At 30.7% G+C, this 24041-nt stretch overlaps 1 non-coding gene across 1 annotated transcript; it reads right to left on the reverse strand.

Annotated features, from left to right (window-relative positions):
* Window positions 1-13511: 13511 nt before the first annotated feature.
* Window positions 13512-13618, reverse strand: LOC127253130 (small nucleolar RNA R71). The gene has a single exon (XR_007839223.1). It is a non-coding gene; the product is annotated as a small nucleolar RNA R71 (small nucleolar RNA).
* Window positions 13619-24041: the final 10423 nt, after the last annotated feature.

The following is a 24041-nucleotide window of genomic DNA, read 5'->3' on the forward strand; positions in this document are numbered from 1 at the left end:
TAGAGTCGAAAACAGGACTTGCTCCCCTCACAACAGAGTTAGAGTTGGAAAAAGGACTTGCTCGCTCACAACAGACAGAGTTAGAGTTGGAAACAAGACTCGCTCGCTTTCAATAGAGTTAGAGTCGAAAACAGGACTTTCAACGACGTTAGAGTCTAAAGTAGACTATGTCAGTAGAGTAGTAGAGACGGAAACGACATGAAAATAACAGTATGATCGTGGATAGAAGCAAATACATTAATAAAAAATATATATATATATACGGGTCATAGAGGTACTCTGAGAGAATTTGGCTATGATATCATGCTAGAATATGAAATTGAAATTCTCTATTTCAATAATAAGAATTCGTACATATTTATAATAATGCACAAATCATCTAAATAATGCAAGAATCCTACAAATCTCTTAAATAAAATAACTATTATAAATATAATATATATTTCTTCTAAATATGTTTTAACATTAAAAAAAAAAAAAAGACTATCAATTACCAAATTAGATTAAATTAAAATTATCTTTATTTCAGAATGCTCAATATAATGCTCCACAACACCGTAACATATTTTTACATGCATTTACAGATTAATTGTTAAATAATTAATTTAATTAATTAATTAATTAATGTGTATCATCCAATTTTATTGTAAGAAAATTAATTAAGCAACAACTTTTTCTTGAGTAACATGGAGGTTGAGATCGATCATTGATTTCTCGTCCTTCCCGAATTTATTCATTCCATATACCGTTTAACTTGCCATAATATACAAGGTATAACCAATCAACTTTTAATATTATTAGATATACTTGATATCCTAATTTTATTTTATTTATTTTTATGACGTGGGAACCCGCAGCCACTATCCGAAAGTACGCACTGGATAAACCCCAACTTAATATTCTAAATTTGGTGGATAAAATTGTTGGGATGGTGTTAGGTTAGCAATAAAAATGTCAGGATATAATGTTGCATTATCATAAGGTCAAAATACGGTATTTTGATTCAATTTTTACCAAAGGTTATACAAAATTCGTATTGGTATAATACAAAGTTCGATCTCAAATTTTGATAGAGAATATTGAGATAAGATGAACGTCGAGAATAGATATGCGTATTCTTTCACCATTTATTTATAGACCACAAGTAACATTTTATTTAATTAAATTGAACATACACAACAATTCAATTTAAGTTTCAATTTCAAAATGAATGGATACGAAATATTACTTTTAATTAAAAATGACTTGATTTGTTGATTCAATTCAAACATAAATTTGAATTCATATAATAATATTATTATATACACAAATTTATAGATAAACACAACTTTTGAAATTAAAATTCTAATAAACTTAGTCATACCCATGACTAAGGTCTCATTTATCACTTTGACTCAAAATTTATATTATTTGTCAAAATCATATCGAAACTATTTTCTTCAAGCGCAAACTCCATGGATCCCATCCTGAAGTTCACTAATCCCAGCATCCATCAATCTCGAATAAATTCAATTACACTAAAATCACTAACAAGAATATATATGTCACTCGAATTATAAAGGTTCTACCATAATTGATGAATATATTTACATAATCTTTAAATATTACTTGTTGTCTCGAATCCTTGTTGTATGTCAAGGGACAATCATCAGTATAAGATCACATAACTAATGCATCAAACTTATATGGAGCAGAAGATAGGTTGTTCTTGTGTTCACTAGCTAGATAACCAATCGCAAAAAGCATATATAGAGCAGAATATCAGAAACACAATTAATTAGATGGAGCATCAAATAGATTGTTTTTGTGTTCACTAGATAATCAATCGCAAACAACATGTACATAGTAGGAAATAAAAAATACAATAAATTATATAGAGCACCCAATAGGTTGTTCTTATGTTCACTAGATAACCAATTGCAAAGAACAATACAGAGCGGGATATAAAAAACACAATAAAATTTTATATAGCAACATATAGGTTGTTCTTGTGTTCACTAATAATCAATTGCAAAACAACATGTATATAACGGGAAATTAGAAACACAAAAAACACGTGAAATTGTTTATGTTCGGACATGTTATTTGTGAGTTGTTTGAATTAATGACAAGTTTGTAGCAATATGAAATGCTCAAAAATTGTAAGGCAATGTTAACACGCGATTTATTTATCCAAATTGGCCACCAATGCGAACCAACGTCTAGGGATGCCAATCAAAGTCTTTCCACTATGATATATAGAAGATCTAGAAACAAAAACCTCATACAAACTTCAAATACCACAGTCCACACAATCAACTAAAATGTAATGATACTCCTTACCAAATACAAGTTCTATCCCATTTACAAAGACAAGAATGCAAGGCCTCAACCTCTATGGTTTGTTCTATGATTTTGGACATTGATGTAGATGAAGACCATCTTCTTCTCCTCTTTCAAAAACATAGAAAATCTATTCAAAGATCTTCAAAGTTCATAGTAGTATGACAAATTAAACGATAAGATCACTTGACTGTCTTTGAATGTTGATTAATCTATTCCATATATTTTAGTAACAACTAACCAAGAACAAACACCAACCAAAATAATATAAGATCATTCTAAGATTTTCTCATTCAAATACAAACTTGTATTTGAATTCCTCAAAACATCTTCAAAAGAATATGAGTTATCTCCCGCAAAGATTGAAGGCAAATTTCAACTAAGAGAAACAAAGGGATAATGCTTGTCTTCATGTGTGCGTGAACATGATGAACTAAAAGTATTTCACACATCTCACTTCCTCTTAAAATTGGATCGAAATACTCTCAACTCTTGCTCACCTAAAAAACTCTTGACCTGTCGCGCGATCAATCAAATATTTCACCTACTCCGTGATCACAATTTAATGTAATATAGGGGAAGGGATCGTCTCCACAGGGATTATGTGATTCACTCTTTCGTATTCTAATGCAGTAAATAAATGAGGATTTTTCTTTTATTATCTAATGAAAATAAAATAACAAAGCAATTAAATTAAAGGGAACTGACTATCAATGGGATGTCTGGCTCAACGGATGATGCAATTATGCCACTTGTGTTTTATCATTAATTCAATAAAGTTAATTCTTATTAAAGTATCAATAAATTGGTTATAGTTATCAATAAACTCTGACAACCAATTTTTCCTTACAATGTAGGTGATTAAGGTACGGCCGTTAACTACCCCTAATTAAACAAATAAACCTAGGTGCGCCCATAAGAATATTGCCTAACCGCATTGTAATCTAGAAAAACCCAATTCAAAACAATTACTACCTAGGAGGAGCAATTAGATTTGATTGTCTAACCCCCGGAAAGGAACTATTCAACCCGGTTATCACCTATTCAAGTGCGAATACAATTACGGATATTCTACCTGAATTGACTTTAGATTATCAGACTAATTTAAATATCGGTACCAAAATATTCAATCAATCTAACAATCACAAACACTATTATCAGAATTAGACAAATATTGATAATCAAAAAGAACTTTTATAAAGAAAATCAAGAATCTCCAAAACAAAAGTACCAAAACATTATCACCCCTCAAACCACAAAAGTATTTACTCCATAATAAAATAACAAAGAATAAAAGAGAAAGATGAAGTCATAGTGGGAGGGGGAAATCTTCTCTGTCGATTTGCTCCTGCGCGATCTATGAATCTGTCAGTCTCCTGCTCCTGTGCGTTTCTGCCCTAGCCGTTTTTTCTCCTTGGCAATAGGCGTGTGTTTTTTTTCTTATTTGATTTTTGCCCTAATTATTTTGTAGATGGGCTTTTGGGCCTTTAATTAATTTTATTTCTTTTATCTGCCAATTATGCCAAATTTAATATTTGCCCACTGCACACAGCAAATAGACAATTCGCATATAAATTAGGTAGAATCCAATCAAAATCACCCAAATATCGCATATGATATGAATATAAAACGCATGCGATTTCTAACTATCATATAATAATAATAATAATAATAATAATAATAATAATAATAATAATAATAATAATAATAATAATAATAATAATTAGCAAAGAGGTAAAAGTAATATCAACACAAAATTTGTTTGTGTAAATGTTGAGGATGAAAAAACTAAAATATTTTTAAGATTGTAATATGACTTGTGGCTCGTGGTGTTTTGACTTTAATCTCTTTTATATATAGAACTAAAAAATTGAACCTGTGTGTGTTTTTGTCGGACTCGTGAAAATTGGGAAAAAAATATAAAATAAATAAATAAAGAACTTGCTCTTACTATTCCCGTAAACGAGGGTACAGTGGTTGGAAAGGGTAAAATTAAAATTTTAGAAGTGAGAATTGAAAAAAATAAAAATAATATTACTTTTGTCCGACTCTAAAGATTATATTTACTTTTTGCATATTGATATTTCAGTATTAATTATTATATAAAAAACATAGTACAAATCAACGAAAACAAAACAAAAATACTTCTATCTTATAATGCTAATAGAAGGGTGTTTGTACAAAAATTTATATAAATATAAGGATATTTTTATTATTAAGTACAATGACGCAAAAGATAAATGTAACCTTAAATGCGGACAGAGGGAATATATATTAATGTATAAAATGACAAAGATACCGCACTACTAATGAGCCTACTGGACCTAATCGCGACTTAACTAGTTTACAAAATTAAGAATTCTCGAGTTCATCTTGTGTATTTCTAAAAATGAGTTGAGTCAAGTATTAACAAGCCGAGCCAACTCCCCTCTTAAAATTCTCGTAACCCATATTTCAATAATTCTCAAATGTTTTTAATAGAATATTCCTCAATCGTAAACTTTTCACTTAGATTTTTCTTAAATTTTTATTGCCCTTAAGTGTTTCTAGCTCAAAAAGTTAACTTATTAACCCATAATGATAAAAAAAATAAAAATAAAAAATTTAAATTATCAAACTATAAAATTTTATTATTTAATAATAAAAAATTAAAAAAATTAAGAAAGCAAATTAGTAAAACAAAAAAATAATTATTTTTTAAATGAAAAAAATACTTATATTTTGGAAGTTGGGTCAATTGCCCCTAACTCCCTACTAATAAATATTTTGTTTATCCCGTTAAATTTGTTCAATTTCTTTTGGACACCAAGTTTAAAAAATATTAGATATTTAATTATTTTGATTCATTTATATAATATTTATAATATATTTCTATTTTAATTATTTTTATTAGTTAAATATTAAAATAAAAAAAATGAAATAATTTATTTTTTACTTTTTTATGATGAATATTTTATATTTTGAAATTAATTTTGGAAAATAAATTATTGTTTCAATTGTAAATTTGGAATTATATGTAACAAAAATATATTAAACTAATTTTAATAATCTAAATATAATTAAACAATAGAAATATGATGTAACTATAAATTTTAATTTGAATAATAATGTACATAAAATTCTTTTAAAAGTAAATATGAAAAATAAAATATAAATTAAGTTAGTTAGTGATAGTGACAAATGTGATAAAAGAATGTACATACATGTTTAATCTTACAAAATACTAATCACAGTTTTTAATAATACTCTCTAGGTCAAATTTAATTTTTTTTTTTTTTTTTTTTGTAAATATACAAAGAAATTGAGTTAAATTTATCGGACAAATAAAGTAATATATTATTTTCTTTTGGAAAATATTTACAAAATAATAAAATTAAATATTTTAATATTATTTTGACAATTCTCAATAACTCACAATAAAAATACAAAAAAAATTTAAACATTGAGAGCAGTGTAACCTTTGTATTTTTTGTTTTGCACGAAATAAAATATAAATTCACATCTCATTATTTACTAATTCTCCTATCCAAAATATTAAATCAAACCACCTAACAATTTTTTTTTTGACACTTTAGGGTTAATATTATTTGAAAATTACAATATACACAAATTAACATTATATATACTCTACAAGCTTATAAAAATTTACTAATTTGATAAAAAAAAAATAATAATTTTTTAGATAGACAGCACACTTCTCACGGCTATATATACAAATTGTATTGATTATAAATCAATGTGCGATAAGATGATAAAAAAATTAAATTGACTTTAATAATTTAAATACAAATAATACAATAAAAAATTGTAATTACAAAAAAAATTAAAATAAATAATACATCAAATTTGTCGAATTTGGTTGTTGATATGAATTGTTCGTTATTGTTATTACTAATCCAAGATCCAATAGGCTATATTCTCTCGAAATCAAATCAATATTGAAGAAAACTTAAATAAAACTTCAATTTATTACGGAAGCAACAATTCAGACTCAGTTTACCCTAATATCAAACCAACTGACACCGAACACACATCCAAGACCCAACCACAAACGACACGCCACGGAAACGCAACAAACAAGCAAAACCGAAACCCAATCTAAGTAAACATTGCCGAAATTAAGCCTAAACCCACGTCGCAGACAAGTTACACCGCGAACAACAATAAGGCATAAATCGAGCAAACCAAACCGTAGAAACTTCAAGGGGGAAGGCGCGCATCGAATGAGAAGAAGAAACTCCCAAATCGCCGGACATATTCACCGGAGAAGGCAGGCAGAGGTCAATCGGAACGCGTCGGAACTAGGGCTTGAGAGAATCGCGAATCGAAGAGAAGAGGATCTGTTCTGTATCGTATGTTCTGGAATGAAGTGTGTGAACCGGTTCAATGGATCAGCCTATATATCGAGAACAGAACAGACCAGCGGTCCAGACCGGTTCAAATTGGTCCAGCCCGGATCAAAGCCAGGCAGCTTGCGAACCGACGAGTCTCTCAAAAGGTTTGGGTCGGATAGCGGGTTGCCGGGTCCGGGCTTCAATTTGGGCGGGTCGGTTGTGTGCATTCTAGGCCTCAATAATCACGGGCCAAAATATATAACAAAACTCCACCTTATTTTGGGCGTGGAAGATTGTACTGTTGAGCATTGTACTATTGAGCAGTGTAAATATTGTGAATCTAAAGTTGTGCAATTTGATAACACTGAAGTTGCTGAAATTGATTATGGAAATGATGATTTTGCTCATAATGCTGCTGAAAATTTGTTTACTGTACAAAACAAAAATATAAAAATTGGGAAGGAAGACGACTGTGTTCTCAATTGTGGTTATATTAATTCTGGTTTGCATGAAATTAATATTCAATCTGCTGATAATGTGCAAATTGATGCTAAAATTGAGTTTGTCAATTTTGAGAGAGAAATTACCTCTGTTTGTGAAAATGGTATTCAAAGTGAGGTGGAGACTGATATAATTGACATTAGAGAGAAAAAAATTGAAAATTCTATTTCTCGTTGTCATTCTGAAAATCAGAACATTGTTGCTGAATATATAAATGTGCAGTTATGTGATATTCATGTTGATAATACTAGTTGTGAATTGGAAATTGTGCATTATGATGTTCAAGTTGATGCTGATATTGCTTCTGATTCTTTGTTGTATATGAAAATTGCTGCTGAGCAATACATTGATTTTGTGAACGAAAATGTTGTTATCTCTGATGTAAAGTGTATGGTTGATAATGAGAAAAGATCTAGTGAAACTGATATTTTTGTTGGTGATTTTCGGATTATATCTGCTCCAAGGCAGTTTGTGAATAAAATTGAAAATACAGTTTCTGAGACTAAAAATAACGTAGAAACTGATTTGGATAATAGTAATGAGTTGGAAAATTACTTATTTGTTAGAGATGAATTTAGGAATAGTCCTAAGGTGTTCTCTATGTTTGGTAATTTTGATTCATCTTCTTTACCTAGAAGTATGTTTGAGAGCTTAGATGTGGTGGAACCTATGAGTGATAGGAAATGTTTAATCCCGAAAGTAAGTTTCAATGTTTAGTGGTGAAAGAAGATAAGAGCTCATTAGTTGATAATAAGTGTTTGAAATCAGTTTCTAGGTTTTGTCATTGGCTTCTTGGCATTGTGTTATCATTGGTTGTGAATGATATGAAACTTGTGAATCTTGTTACTATTGTTGTTTGTATGTTGTGTGCTACATGTTTTGGTTGTATGACACATTTACAATGTAATATAGTTCTATTGAAGTTTGGATTTGAATGTATTCCTGCTGTTGTAGATACAATATTCGTGAAACTTGATAAATTTGTATCTTGTTTGAAAATGATATGTTTTGATACATTTGATTAGCTGTGTTCTACACATATGTAGATGGTAGGCTAAATTAATGTATTGTTTGTCTAACTTAGTTATCTTTTTCTTTTTTGCAGGTAAGTAATCCAAAATAATGGGCGATGATGTACCCCTGTCACTCGGACGAAAAATCAGGTGGAGGATTTGTTGGATTTTTTGTCCATAATGATCCACCCCATTATACACAATACACACCCATTCTTTACGCAGCCCAATTGCATTTGGCCCAAACCCACGTGCCAAGCCCATGATCCGCTTACCTCTCTCTCGCCCGTGACCTGCGCCCATGACCCAGATGGGATCCCGCGTCCCTTTTGCGAGGCTTGATCTAGGCCGTTGATTCTGGATCTAAATCTTGGTCATCCATTGCTTTACCTTGAGTATATATATATTGAGAGAGAGAACGTGACCATGATTCACTCCATAATAATTTCTCTCTCTACATATCCTCTCGCCCGCATTCTAGCTCTCTTCTCTCGCTCAACCTGTCTGGCCCTCCATTCCAGCGACGATTTCCGGTGGTTCTTTGATGGTTGTCTTCCTCCCATCTATGGAGCTCCTTGGCATGGTTGTTTTCCCCTGTGTTGTTGTGTTGAGCCGCAAGGGGCTCTCTCAACGTATAGGCTTCTGTTAAGCCTTGTATTTTTGGTTTGTGGGGATATATGTCTTGTGTCGTGGGTTTTAGGCCGGTGCTTTTGTGTTCGTCGCGTTTGTTGGGTGTGTTGTAGTGTGATTTTGGTTTTCCGTGTTAATTGGGGCTGAACCTTCAAAACCAAAATTAGTTCAAGTTTTATCTTGCTTTCTTTACTCGATTTCTTTAATAAGATCGCTAGATCCGTTTCGTAAATTTCATAACAGTTATGACATACCAAATTTTATATTACATATCGTATACCGTATAAAAAGTTTTAGTTTGATATTTTATCATCTCGATACCATATCAATAATTTGGTATACCGAATTTACGGATAAAATAAATTCAAAATCAAATTTCAACATTTACTAATTTTCCAATCATATAATACCAAATCAAACAATAAATTTTCAAACATGACTAAAATATCTATTTATATTATATTAAATTTTTATTTTTATTTTTTATCATTCAAAATTCTAATTTCATCCCTTAAATTTACAATCAAACATACAATAAAGTTAGAGATATTAATAATTTAATTAAATGTAATCAATTTTTTAAAAGTTTAATTATTATTATATTAGAAAAGTGAACTAATTTTATTAGACGGTTAAAAAAGAAAAATAGATTAATGTGGTGAAAATAAGAGAGTAATTTATTTAGTAAAAGTAATTAGATTGATTAATGTTTAAATTTTTTTTTTTTTTTATATCGGTTAATATTACCAAATAATAAAAGTGAACTAATTTGGTACGACAATTAAAAATGAAAAGGTTTGACTAATTTTGCGAAATGGAGAGAATATATTATATACAAAACTAATATTGACACTCCTTAACCAATAAATATATTATATTACCTCTATATTGCATTAAAATGTACAATTATTTTTAGAATAAATTTATGAAATAATAATATTATAATTATAATGGGTAGCTAAAAGTAGTTTAAAAGTTATTTTGTTTTTATTTTTAAAGTAAAAATAATAACGTACAAAAATAAAATACATAATTATTAAAAATTTAAATATATAATCTAGTGTGTTTGTTTGGAGGATTGGATTTCTATTCATCCTTTTTTTTTTCCAAAAATATTAAATCAAACATCTATTTTTTATTTTTTATATTATAATAAAAATCAATTTTACATTCAAAACATTGTATCAACATCTATTTATATTACATCATACAACTATTCAAATTCAAAATTTTTACTATTCAAATTCCAACTCAAAATCCAAACCCCCAAACAAACACACATTTGTCCCGATTTAAAAATTAATTTAAGACACCTATTCCTAAAGAATTTGTTTTCCAATTCCATTTCCCCAAAAGAATATAGTGCATTAATTTGATGATGATGATGATGATGATACACTGACATGTAATAAATATTGCAAGCAGCTATTTGATACATTAATGTTCAACAGGTAACAAAATCGGCACACAATCCAATTAACAGTAGCGTTTCAAAACGAAGATCGAAAAATGCATTCATACACTTAAAGGGTGACAATTCATGTCTTTTTTTTTTTTTTTTTTTAATCATGTTTGGGGATAACAAAAAAAATATACAAGATCCAAATTCAACTCTAAATTCAAATACGATATAAATTCTTTTATAGCTATCAAGTTCAAGCTAGGAATATAAATTTTATTTCAAGTCACATGATAATTCGACTAGTATTTACTAGTGTTTTCATCATACACTATTCTTTTTAAAATATTTCTTAAATAATATAATGTATAATATATAATATATATATATATATATATATACATAACAATAAAAGTCAACAAAACAAACAAAGATGGGCAAAAACATATACAGTACAATTCTTTATGCCTCATAACAAAAACATTAGGAATTATATAAATTTTGCCAATATCAGAAGTTGCTCCTATTGATGGAACTATTGATTAAAAAAAAAAAAAAAGACATTCTAATAACCTGAAAAGAAAAAATTTGAAGTAAAAATGAGGTGATGCTAATGGAAATTATTGAGGTGAAAGAATTACAAGAACAATTAAGAAAGATGAATTGTTGTAATTTGAACAAAATCGAATTTGAAAGTCAATCTGATCTCCAATAGAAAGTTAAATCAAGAAGATAAGGAAGCATTTCCTTCCTCCGGCTTTTGATGGAATTAAATACTTATTCAAGTTTTTTTTGGTTTAATTATCTCCAAAACAAAAGTAAAATGAACGAGTTGAAGAGCTAATTAAAAGGATAAATTGCTTAATCTTATACTCCCTCCGTCCGCCAAAATTAGTTACAAATGAAGTTTAACTAATTTTGGCAGATGGAGGGAATATTTTTTTTATAGATTGTATTGAATTGTTGGAATATTTTGAGACTTTATTGATGCATACTTTGGTTAAGTGGAATTTGTTTGCATTGTAATAGTTAGACATTTGATGTTGTACTACTTTGATGAACTTGCTATGTTGATGGAATTAACATCTCCTTCCTTCAATGGTTGGGAAAAATATAAACTAAAACGAGAGATTGTTGGAAACATGGTTTTGGTCAATGTTATCCGCAAGTTGATCAAACGACCATGATAGATAGGTTGCTCAACGTTGTAAATTATCCGAAAAAGTTTACATTGCCTCTATATGGCTTATAAGCTGACATATATATGGACACATAAGCAATACAGAAATTCAAAGTCGAAAGTCACAAAAGAAAATTATACATCATAAGGAAAAGTGATATAATACAAATTGCTTTCGAAGAAACCAAATACAAAAGCCAAAAGTAAAATGCATTTTGTATGGTCTCTCCAAGGTGTGACAAATTTTTGAGTGAAAAAAATAAATAAATAAATAAATAACATCACAGTCACAAACTCGATTACTCTAATTGTCTAGGACTATATTTTGGGAATCGATCTTGCATATGATTAGAATGAGGTGTGTGTATTCAATTTATGTTGCATAGGATGAGCTTTTGAGGTGAGCAAGAGTTGAGAGTATTTCGATCCAATTTTAAGAGGAAGAGAGATGATAGTTAGAAATCGCATGCGTTTTATATTTATATCATATGCGATATTTGAGTGATTTTGATTGGATTCTATCTAATTTATATGTGAATTGTCTATTTGCTGTGTGCAGTGGGCAAATATTAAATTTGACATAATTGGCAGATAAAAGAAATAAAATTAATTAAAGGCCCAAAAGCCCATCTACAAAATAATTAGGGCAAAAATCAAATAAGAAAAAAAAAACACACGCCTATTGCCAAGGAGAAAAAACGGCTAGGGCAGAAATGCACAGGAGCAGGAGACTGACAGATTTATAGATCGCACAAGAGCAAATTGACAGAGAAGATTTCCCCCTCCCACTATGACTTCATCTTTCTCTTTTATTCTTTGTTATTTGATTATGGAGTAGATACTTTTCTGGTTTGAGGGGTGATAATGTTTTGGTTCTTTTGTTTTGGAGATTCTTGATTTTCTTTATAAAAGTTCTTTTTGATTATCAATATTTGTCTAATTCTGAGCATAGTGTTTGTGATTGTTAGATTGATTGAATATTTTGGTATCGATATTTAAATTAGTCTGATAATCTAAAGTCAATTCAGGTAGGATATCCGTAATTGTATTCGCACTTGAATAGGTGATAACCGGGTTGAATAGTTCCTTCTCGGGGGTTAGACAATCAAATATAATTGCTCCTCCTAGGTAGTAATTGTTTGAATTGGGTTTTTTTCTAGATTACAATGCGGTTAGGCAATATTCTTATGGGCGTACCTAGGTTTATTTGCTTAATTAGGGGTAGTTAACGGTCGTACCTTAATTACCTACACTGTAAGGAAAATTTGGTTGTCAGAGCTTGTTGATAACTATAACCAATTTATTGATACTTTAATAAGAATTAACTTTATTGAATTAATGATAAAACACAAGTGCCATAATTGCATCATCCCTTGAGCCAGGCATCCCATTGATACGAAAGAGTGAATCACACAATCCCTGTGGAGACGATCCCTTCCCCTGTATTACATTAAATTGTGATCACGGAGTAGGTGAAATATTTGATTGACCGCGCGACAGGTCAATTTTTGGCGCCGTTGCCAGGGATTGGCGCTTTGTTTTACTCTTTTGTGTTATTTTAATTTATCTTCATGTTTATGCCCCGTTCTTCTCGTACAGGTGAACTGATATTTAATCTTAAGATCGAGAAGGTTGAGTGAAAGCTACGAAAGGAAGCTAAGCAACGAAAAGCTGCTCAGGTTCCGAAGCTGGCAGAATCTTTAAACCACCTCAAAATCTCTAGCTCTAGCGACTCTGAAAGTGATCAAGAAACTGTCATGGCTGAGGATACCCGCACTCTAAGGGAGTTGGCTGCTCCCAACTTGGCGCAGCAGCCCTTATGCATTAACTTTCCAACTTTGAATAACACTATTGCTTTTGAACTGAAATCTGGCTTAATCCATTTACTGCCTTCTTTTTATGGACTTGCAGGTGAAGAACCTCACAAACACTTGCAAGAGTTCGACGTGGTGTGCTTCAGCATGAAACCACCAGGTGTTATTGACGAACAGATCAAACTCAGAGCCTTCCCATTCTCACTCAAAGATGCTGCAAAGGATTGGCTTTACTATCTCCCACCTGGAAGCATCGACACGTGGAACGACATGAAAAAGAAATTTTTGGAGAAGTACTTTCCAGCTTCCAGAGCTACGATCCTGAGGAAGGAGATATATGGCATCAAACAACAATCAGGTGAAACGCTCCATGAATATTGGGAGCGATTTAATAAGCTTATCAGTAAATGTCCACAACATCAAATTCCCCCTCAACTATTGATTCAATATTTTTATGATGGTTTGTCATTGATGGACAGGAATATTATCGACGCTGCAAGTGGTGGAGCTTTAGTAAATAAGACGCCGGCACAAGCTTGGGATCTTATTGCGAGGATGGCTGAAAACACGCAGCAATTTGGTTCAAGAGATGTTGGACATATGAGCGGAAACAAAAACGACCATGCCATCCAATCGATGCAACAACAACTTTCTGAGTTGACAAGCTTTGTTCGCAAGATGGTCGTGGAAAAATCCAACCCGAGTGTCCAGGTCAAGGCGTGTGGAATATGCACGAGTGCAGGACACTCTACAGATGCATGTCCGACCCTCCAAGAAGAATATGCAGTGGATGTGAACACTGCAAACTACGGTATGAATAGACCTCCAGCGTACAATCCATACTCCAACACCTACAATCCAGGCTGGAGAGATCATCCGAACCTGCGTTATGGAAACGCACAACAGGGTAATGCTCATCAACCATTTGGAGCTATGCAGCAGATGCAACAACCTCGTTTCTATGAGAAACAGCCGCCCCAAGCACCTACAAGAAACTCCAGTCCATCTTTGGAAGACTTGGTGAAGTCTATAGCTACCAGTACCCTGCAATTCCAGCAAGAGATGAAGTCAACTGTCGACAAATTACAAGGTCAAATCAATCAAGTGTTAGAGAAGGTGAGACAACTACGTGAAAGAGGAAAGTGGCCTGCTCAGCCTGAGCCAAATCCAACAAATGTCAGCGCCATCACTATCTGCAATGATACAATGATTGAATGTTCCTCCCGGCCTAATCCAAGGAATACGAGTGCTATAACCCTTTGTAGCGGAAAGGAATTGGAAGGCCCACCTCCTATCTCAAAGGAACAGAATGAGGATAAGATTGAGATGGAGATTGAAAAAGAGGCCGAACTTCACGAAAAGGTACCTCTTAACTCTGTTCCTCCTACTGAAACTAAATCAGCTCCTTTTTCCTGACAGGTTGAAGAAACCACAAAAGACAAACAAACGAAAAGAGATGATGGAAATATTTAAGAGGGTGGAACTTAATATCCCGCTCCTGGAGGCTATCAACCAAATCCCCAAGTACGCGAGTTTTTGAAAGAACTGTGCACTAACAAAAGGAAATTGCGAGAGGACGAGCATATTATAGCGGGTGAGAACGTTTCTGCTGTTCTCAAAAGAAAGGTACTACCTAAAACAGGTGATCCAGGTATGTTTTATATCCCTTGTAAGATTGGAAAAATTGAGATAACTAAGGCTATGCTAGATCTAGGAGCTGGTATTAATGTCATGCCTCGATCAATATATGACTTTTTAAATCTAGGGCCTCTAAAAGAAACAGGAATTATTATTCAACTTGCTAATCGAACCTATGCTTATCCTGATGGTATGATAGAAGATGTACTAGTTCAAGTGAATGAATTGATTTTTCCTGTTGATTTTTATATTCTGGATATGCATGATGCGCACTGCTCTAATCCACCGCCTTTTTTGTTAGGAAGACCTTTTATGTGCACTGCAGGAACAAAGATAGATGTTAAAAAGGGCACACTCAGCTTGGAATTTGATGGAGAATAATTTCATTTCAATATTTTTAATCCCGTCAAATGTCCTGTTGAATCTGAATCGTTATATGAAATTAATGTTATTAATTCTGTGGTGCAGGAAACTCATGAAGTTGGTAATGAGAATAAACGAAGAACTGTGTTGACAAAACAGTTAGAGAAAAGACCAACTGAAGAGAGTAAGAAAAGAAAAAAGATTGTCGAAAAGTGGAGATGGATTCCCAAGAGATCACCATTGCTGGCAGCAAAAAAATGTCATAAGGAGAATCAAAATTCTAAGCCGAAGAAAAAGTGTGTGGCCAATAGACATCGCTTCAAATTATACCACGAGGGACCCTCACTTGATCCTATAAAGTCGGCACCCGTTGCCGATTTTGATGTTCAGAATTGATGCGATGCGAGGCGAAGTCTAGCTCAAAGACTATAAAGAAAAGCGCTTTTTGGGAGACAACCCAAACATTTAATTGTTTTCTTTAATTTTATTTATTTTATTATTTAATTGCTAATAATACTTTTGATAGTTTTGTTTGGTTTAGTCGCCGCCTCCAACCTCCGGCGCCGTCGACTTCTTCCTCCCCTGCTCAGTCATCGTCGATCACCACATCCGCTCCTCTAAATGGCTTGCGTTGGTTAGTTATTTTCGCAGGACTCAGGAGAACTTCAAGCCTCCCTAAAAATCACGATCAAATGAAGAGGTGTTAACAAAGCTCCCAACTACTACACCCCCTATGGACTCCAGGGAAGTTCCTCTCTTCTTTCATTTCTTTCTTTACATTGAGGACAATGCATACTTTAGGTGTGGGGAGAGTTATGCAAATTTTTGGGCAAAATTTTTATTTTTGCTATTTTTATGCCTGATTTTCTGTCTTTTCGCATGTTTTTGAAATTAGTCTGAAGTGAGTCAAAGGTGATTTGTGTGATAGGTTAGTTTGGCATGACTAATGACATTTGATTGGTGATATGTTGAGTCAAGTCGACGTTTGAACCCTGTGAGAATTTGAGCATATGTTCCAAAAGTCACATTAGAAAATAAATTGCATATATTCAAGCTTTTGGAAATTTCTTTCATGTGTGATTTGTAGTGCTCAATTAGATGACCTAGAACTTGAGTGATTATGCATGTTGAACTTGCAACTATCGAGTCTTGCGTTTTGAAAATGATAAAGGCATTAGGTTAAGTCTTTCTTTATTACCCAGCACAATATATTTCTCCAGTTAGCCCATTTGAGCCTTCTTAGCCTATTTTTTTCTTTTATAAGAAACTGTTTTTTAGCCTCATACCCTTCTTTCGATTGAGCCTTCTACGATTTGAACCCTATGTTAAAAAGAATTACTTTAAGTCCATGTTGTGATGCACTTTATTTCTTCGGCACTAATTAGAAACGAACTTTGGGTACGAATAAGTCACAGTATGAAGGAATAATTATGAGTAGTAAAAGTATATTTATATATATATATATAAAGACAAAAGCAAAAAAAAAAAATCAAAAAAAAAGAAAAATAAATAAAAATATATATATAAAAAAAGGGAAAAAAAAGAAACAAAAAAATAATACAAAAATAAATAAATAAATAATTATCTTAATAAAGTATTTTCATTTAATTTCATTATTAAAGTTTGGGTAGTGAATAGAGTAAGGATTTCATTGTTTATGCCGATTTGTTTTTCATATGCTAGCATCGTGTTCTTATTGTATTCTTTTCTGACATATTTTAGCCCTTGTATATCTTTTTTCCTACCCTGACCGTAAGCCCCGTTACAACCCTTATTGAAAGTCCCTTTGATTCTTTATGCTAGATTCGAATATTTTAAGCAAGGGAGATTTGATTTTTACTCAAGCCTATAGAATAATCTTTTGTTGCACTACCTGAGTGTTGAGCCAATTATACACTTAATTCCTTCAGAGAGCATGTGCGAATACAATTTATCTTGTGAGGTTGACTTGGCTTGATGTGTTAAAATTCGGATTGAATTTGTTGTGTTGGATCCTCTTGTCATATCGAGTTGCCTGCGATTTCTTTGGCTTATTTCGAATTTATGCTTGAGGGCAAGCATGATCTAGGTGTGGGGAGAATTGATAGTTAGAAATCGCATGCGTTTTATATTCATATCATATGCGATATTTGGGTGATTTTGATTGGATTCTACCTAATTTATATGCGAATTTTTTATTTGCTGTGTGCAGAGGGCAAATATTAAATTTGGCATAATTGGCAGAAAAAAGGAAATAAAATTAATTAAAGACCCAAAAGCCCATCTACAAAATAATTAGGGCAAAAATCAAATAAGAAGAAAAAGACACGCCTATTTGGCAGGAGAGAACGGCTAGGGCAGAAACGCACAGCAGGAGACTGACAGATTCATAGATCGCGCAGGACCAAATCGACAGAGAAGATTTTCCCCTTCCACTATGACTTCACCTTTCTCTTTGATTCTTTGTTATTTGACTATGGAGTAGATACTTTTTTGGTTTAAGGGGTGATAATGTTTTGGTTCTTTTGTTTTGGAGATTCTTGATTTTCTTTATAAAAGTTCTTTTTGATTATCAATATTTGTCTAATTCTGATAATAGCGTTTGTGATTGCTATATTGATTGAATATTTTGGTACCAATATTTAAATTAGTCTGATAATCTAAAGTCAATTCAGGTAGGATATCCGTAATTGTATTCGCACTTGAATAGGTGATAACCCGGTTGAATAGTTCCTTCCCGGGGGTTAGACAATCAAATCTAATTGCTCCTCCTAGGTAGTAATTGTTTTGAATTAGGTTTTTCTAGATTACAATGCGGTTAGGCAATATTCTTATGGGCGCACCTAGGTTTATTTGCTTAATTAGGGGTAGTTAACGGTCGTACCTTAATCACCTACACTGTAAGGAAAAATTGGTTGTCAGAGCTTGTTGATAACTATAACCAATTTATTGATACTTTAATAAGAATTAATTTTATTTAATTAATGATAAAACACAAGTGTCATAACTGCATCATCCGTTGAGCCAGACATCCCCTTGATAGTCAGTTCCCCTTAATTTAATTGCTTTGTTATTTTATTTTCATTAGATAATAAAAAAAAATCTCTCATTTACTTACTGCATTATAATACGAAAGAGTGAATCACACAATCCCTGTGGAGACGATCCATTCCCCTGTATTACATTAAATTGTGATCACGGATTAGGTGAAATATTTGATTGACTGCGCGAAAGGCCATTATACTTATCTGTATTAATATATGTGTGAATAATATGTTTAATTTTTTTCTAATTATGTATCTAGTGCATTGTTTATCTTTAAAATAGGTGATCAAGTTTGTATGAATCTTTTTACTTGTTTTGTTTTGTTATGAGATTTTTTTTTTTTTCTAATTAATTAGATTGTTATTTGTATATATACTTTTTATTTAGAATGAATTAAAAATAGTTGAATACTTAAAATAAACAAAAATTTAGAAGTATTACTGAATATTTATTTGGTTATATATAGGGTATAAATAGTTACAAATAAATACTCCCTCCGTCCCAATAGAGTTGTTTTATTTTTTCATTTTCGTATATTCTAAAATAATTGTTTTGTTTTTTTAGTTAGTATTCGTGGTCCCATCTTATAATAAAATTATTTCTACTTTTTCAAACTACCCCTAATTATTACTTTAACTTACTTTTAAAATCATTAAAAAAGACAAGGATATTTTAGTCTTTTATCTTCCACTTTATATCCACTCTCAATTAAATATTATTATTCTTTAATTCTCATGCGCACTCCAATAAGATATCTTTTTTGAGACGAGAGAGTATAATATTTAGATTTTTTTTTTAATTTTTAAATAATTTTACATAAGTTTTTATGGCATACAATATTTTTAAATCTTATTTCTCTTGGCATATTAGTACAAATTTAGGAATCTATTATTATTTTTTTCAGCTTAGGAACATATCATTTTTGTTAATCATGGAAAATTATATTTTACATCTTTATTTTTTATATTTGACTATTAGCAGTATATATTTATTTATGATTAATTAGATTTTTTTATTTTTTTTGGGTATAATTTTCCTTTTAAAGTATACACAATTTTTTATTGTATAATTCATCATCAATTCCTACAATAGAGCAAAACTATGAAGATATTGGAACACTTTAATTTGATTGGACAAATAGTTGATGAAATGAGTGAAGAAAGTTGAGAATATTGAAATGTGAGAATAATTCAAAAGACAATATAGATGATGAAGTTAGACCTTTTGAGAGAAAAAAACAAAAGAAAAAAAATCTATGATTTTTGAAATGAAATTACAAAGATTACACTTGAAAAATGAGACAATTAAAGTCCAATGTAATCACTGCAAATGACGTTTTGTTAAGAGTACTATTGGAGCTACATCTCAATTCAACATACATTTGAGATCTTTGCTTACAAAAAAATTTGGTTCTCAAGGAAAAAAAATAAGAGCAAATAAAAAGTGTTGTCGTTTACGATCAACTGATTGCATGATTTTCATCACTAATTTTTGTTATGATTATACCATGATTCGAGAACTTGCATTTTATCTGGTGCTCGCTCGTGAATATCTATTTTTTTTATGATGAATCATGTTGTTTTTAATAAATTCATGAAAGTAGTATATCCATTTTACTAAAAATAAATTCATGAAAAATAGTTAAGAAAGACTACATGAGTACTAATGAAATTGATAAACGAAAGTTGAAATCATTGCTAAAGGTTGCAAGTAGGATACTATTGCAATTGATCTATCGAAATTTGGTAAAAAAAAAAATAATCAACATATAGTTGAAATTGCATACTTTGTTGATTTTGATTGGATACTTCAAAAGAGAGTGTTGAATTTTCGTAATACCCCCCTCCCACATGAGAATTATTATAGCGAATGCTTTGAGCAAATGTTTTATTGATTGAAAATTTGAAAATAAGGTTACAAGCATTACCATAGACAATGCTTCATATAATAATGTGTGCATCATAAAGCTTAAATGAGAATTTTTCCTTCGGAAAAGATTAAGTATTAATTGAATAATTTTTCATGTTCGATGTTGTGCATATATACTTACTCTTTTGGTGTAAGATAGTCTTGATCAATTGGGTGATGTGATTAATGTTGTTAGAGATGACATAAAGTATTTGAATAATTATGAATCTAGACTTATTCAATTTGTCAAGATAAAAAAATAATTACAATTGTCATCTAAGAAACTAATTTTGGATTGTCAAATAAGATTAAATATATAGTACATATTTGATATTGGCTTCAGCTTTATCATTCAATGATGTTTTTTCTAAATACGTAGAAATTGATTTTGAATTTCAAATAATTCATTTGAATTAAAGTAATAAATGTGGTGGGTTTAGGGTTAAAACAAATGTGGAAAATTCTTTCAGAAAACTACTTATTTAATGGAAAAGTAGTAGAAACTTATGAATCATCCAAACAAATTTTCAACCATACCCCATATCATGGTCACTATTTAGATATGTTTGAATATCATCGTCAAGTTGTTGTGACTTAATTAAATTGGAGTAATAAATTCAATCTCTAACAAACGAATCTTATGTGTTTCAAGACACATGTAAAATGGGAAAGAAATTCATTTACTTGTGTGAAAGAAAAACCTGAAGCTAAGTTAGAAACCTTGCAAACTAAATGAAAATGCTATCTTCCCCATCTTGATGATTTGTTGAAAGAAAGTCCAACTCGTCTACGTTCAATCTGTCCAAACAGACTCTAACGATGACGCACCATTGAATCCATAAAGGTGGATTCCAATGTCCAAGTCCTTGATTATTGGGCTTGACAATCATTTGTGTTTTCATTCGTTGATAAATAAAAAGGCAAAATGGTACATTTTCACATAGATGGAAATAATACTTTCATGTACTAGTTTTCCATTTTGATTCAAGATTAAAAAAAAAAAAAAAAAAAAACACAATTGTCTATTTTTTTCTGAATAATGTATTGTTCTTCCCAATTTGGTGATCATATATCCATTTGATCTACCTTTTTATAGGATAAGAGTATTATTTTGCATTCTAGATCATACACTTGAAATAAATTCAAATGAACCTTCTTGTTATATTCCTTATACATATTCTACTTTTCTTTTCTCATGTTATCAATAACTTTCATACGTGCAGTATTCAATTGCTCTAGATGTTGCATAATTGTAATTCGATAAGATTCCTCTGTCATTGTAGTTTGGGCTGAAATTCGTGCAGCAAGGATCTGAATTTCCACTAGCAACACTGCTTTATGCCAAAATGTAAGTTGTTATGGTGAAAATCTAATAGCTATGTTTTCTTATTTCTATAAGTCTATAGTGCTAGTGGCAACAAAATATGTCATTTCAAAGAGTTTTCATCAATCATCTTGTTGATGATATTGATAATTATTTTATCCATTGGCTTGTGGATAATATGAAGTAAAATGAGGAAACTTGATTTGGTATTCCGCCAAAAAAATGGCTAATTTTTCTCCAATCCAAGTCAATTCTTTATCTGTCATGATTCAATATGAAATTTTAAAACTATAAATTGTATGTGTTTGCATATATTTTGAAAAAAAAAAAAAAACCGTATGATTAAATTAAATAAAAATATAAAGAAGAGAAAATGAAATGGTTTGGATAAGAAATGATATATTGTGTGGTATATACAATTAGTGCTGAAATAGCGTATTTATAGGGAATAGAGAACTTTTAATAGTTTGACTGTTATAATCACCAAAAATAATTATTTGTAACTTATTAAAACTACCTTTAACTTATTAATAATTATGTATCTTCGAGAAGGTTTTAGAATAAAAATACATAAAACAAATAAAATTTGACTAAAGTATAAAAGTTGAAATGTTAAATTCATCAACGGAAAAAATGCACGTGAAATTAATGCTGCAACAGGAGGTCTCCATATAGAGTTAATGCAAACAATTGTTGAATATAATGTAGAATTAATGTTGATGGATTTAATGCAGGAGCAACATATGCTCGCAAACTTCAATAATATAAGTAAAAAAATGCAAGTTGATTCGAAATTTTGCCAAAAAATTGGCGAACTTTTCTCCTATCAAAGTCAATCTCCTATCCGTCGTTATTCAATATGGAATTTTAAAACTTACATGTGTTTGCATAAAATTTATAGTTTTTTTTTTTTTTTGTTACTTTCTTGAGTGGGTTAACTTCGGTCCATTTGGTGAAATAATCCATTGCTATGGTAATGTGATAATATTGTTTGGACAATGTAGGATGAATTTTTCCAATTATATCATCAATCACTCATGCCTTAACTTGCCACAATTTGGCCGTATTTTTGCAATTCAATACAAGGAATGTGATCAATAAGCCCACAGTTTTGGCATGTTTCACAATCTTTGGTGTATTTGATGCAATCATCAAATATTTTTAACCAGTAATCATTTTGATATATAACCCACCTCATGTTAAGTCCAACCCGATGTGCATCACATATGTCACCATATACTTTTTCATGACAACGTATGCTTCCTCAATTCTCAAACATTCCAACAAAACATTGTCTAATATTCGCTTATACAAATTATCTTTAATTAGTTTTAATCTTAATGCTTTTACATAAAAAAAAAAAATTAACATGTACTTTTTAAATTTGGTTAACTAAGATATGTAAAGATGTAAACTTTGATTTTTGTAATATGGAAACTTTGAGAAATTTTATAAGTTATGGAGATAGATACAATTTCGGGTGTGTTTGTTTGGGGGTTTGGATTTTGAGTTGGGATTTGAATAGTAAAAATTTTGAATTTGAATAGTTGTATGATGTGATATAAATAGGTGTTGATGTGATGTTTTGAATGTAAAATTGATTTTTAGTATAATATAAAAAATGAAAAATAGGTGTTTAATTTGATGTTTTTGAGGGGGAAAAATTGGATGAATAGTAGAAATCTTATTAAATCCCCCAAACAAACACACCCGAAATGTAATGCAGTGATCTTCAAATAATTCATTGTGAAATTGTTATTGATTTAGAATGTCTTGGATTTATATAATGATCGGATTCTTTTAAATAACATTGTAAAATAATTTACTGTGAAATTGTTGTTGATTGAGGATGTCTTGGTTTGCATAACATTTTGGAGTTGTTTGGATCGGAGTCGGTTTTTATAAACAACATCTTGCATGTCGTGGGACAAATTGCAACGATTATTTGATTTTTTTAAATTGACCATGATTAATGCACAAAACTTTCGACATTTGTAATATTATATGAATATATTTCTCGTAGACGGGAGAGTATTATATTTTTATTTTGATATTTTAAAAATAAAAGTAGTTAAAGTACCCATTCGGTCAATGAAATACATGCTTAAGTGGTTTGTACGAGCTTAATGGAGAGGTAATAATTATTATTTCTTATTTTTTATAGTAAAATAAATATAAGAAATGATATAATTTTTAATAAAAAAATGATAATTTTTTTGAAAACATCTATAGTGCTTACCTATCTTTTTTTTTATTTATTTAAACTTTGTTTTCATGTCGCTTAAAATTTGCTAATATTTTAAAATTTTTAATTTATATGTTTTATGGGTGTGTTTTTTTTATATATTATATTGGTTATTAATTAAAAATAAATAAATTGATATATTTGAGGATTAAATTATTGATTTGGTTAGGTTTAAATTATTCTAAACTTTAAAAATTTAAAACTTTAGACCATCTCCAAACAATGCAGTGGGTTGTACCAAAAATGGGGGAGAGGCTCCAACCCACCCCTAAATCCACCCCCTCCCTCCATTTTTGCAACAATCAACAGTGTTACTCCACTGTTACTCCACTCTATTTTTAGAGTT

The sequence above is a fragment of the Andrographis paniculata genome, unplaced genomic scaffold (assembly GCF_009805555.1).
Source record: "Andrographis paniculata isolate CXL003 unplaced genomic scaffold, ASM980555v1 Contig49END, whole genome shotgun sequence".
In the NCBI taxonomy this organism is placed as follows: domain Eukaryota; kingdom Viridiplantae; phylum Streptophyta; class Magnoliopsida; order Lamiales; family Acanthaceae; genus Andrographis; species Andrographis paniculata.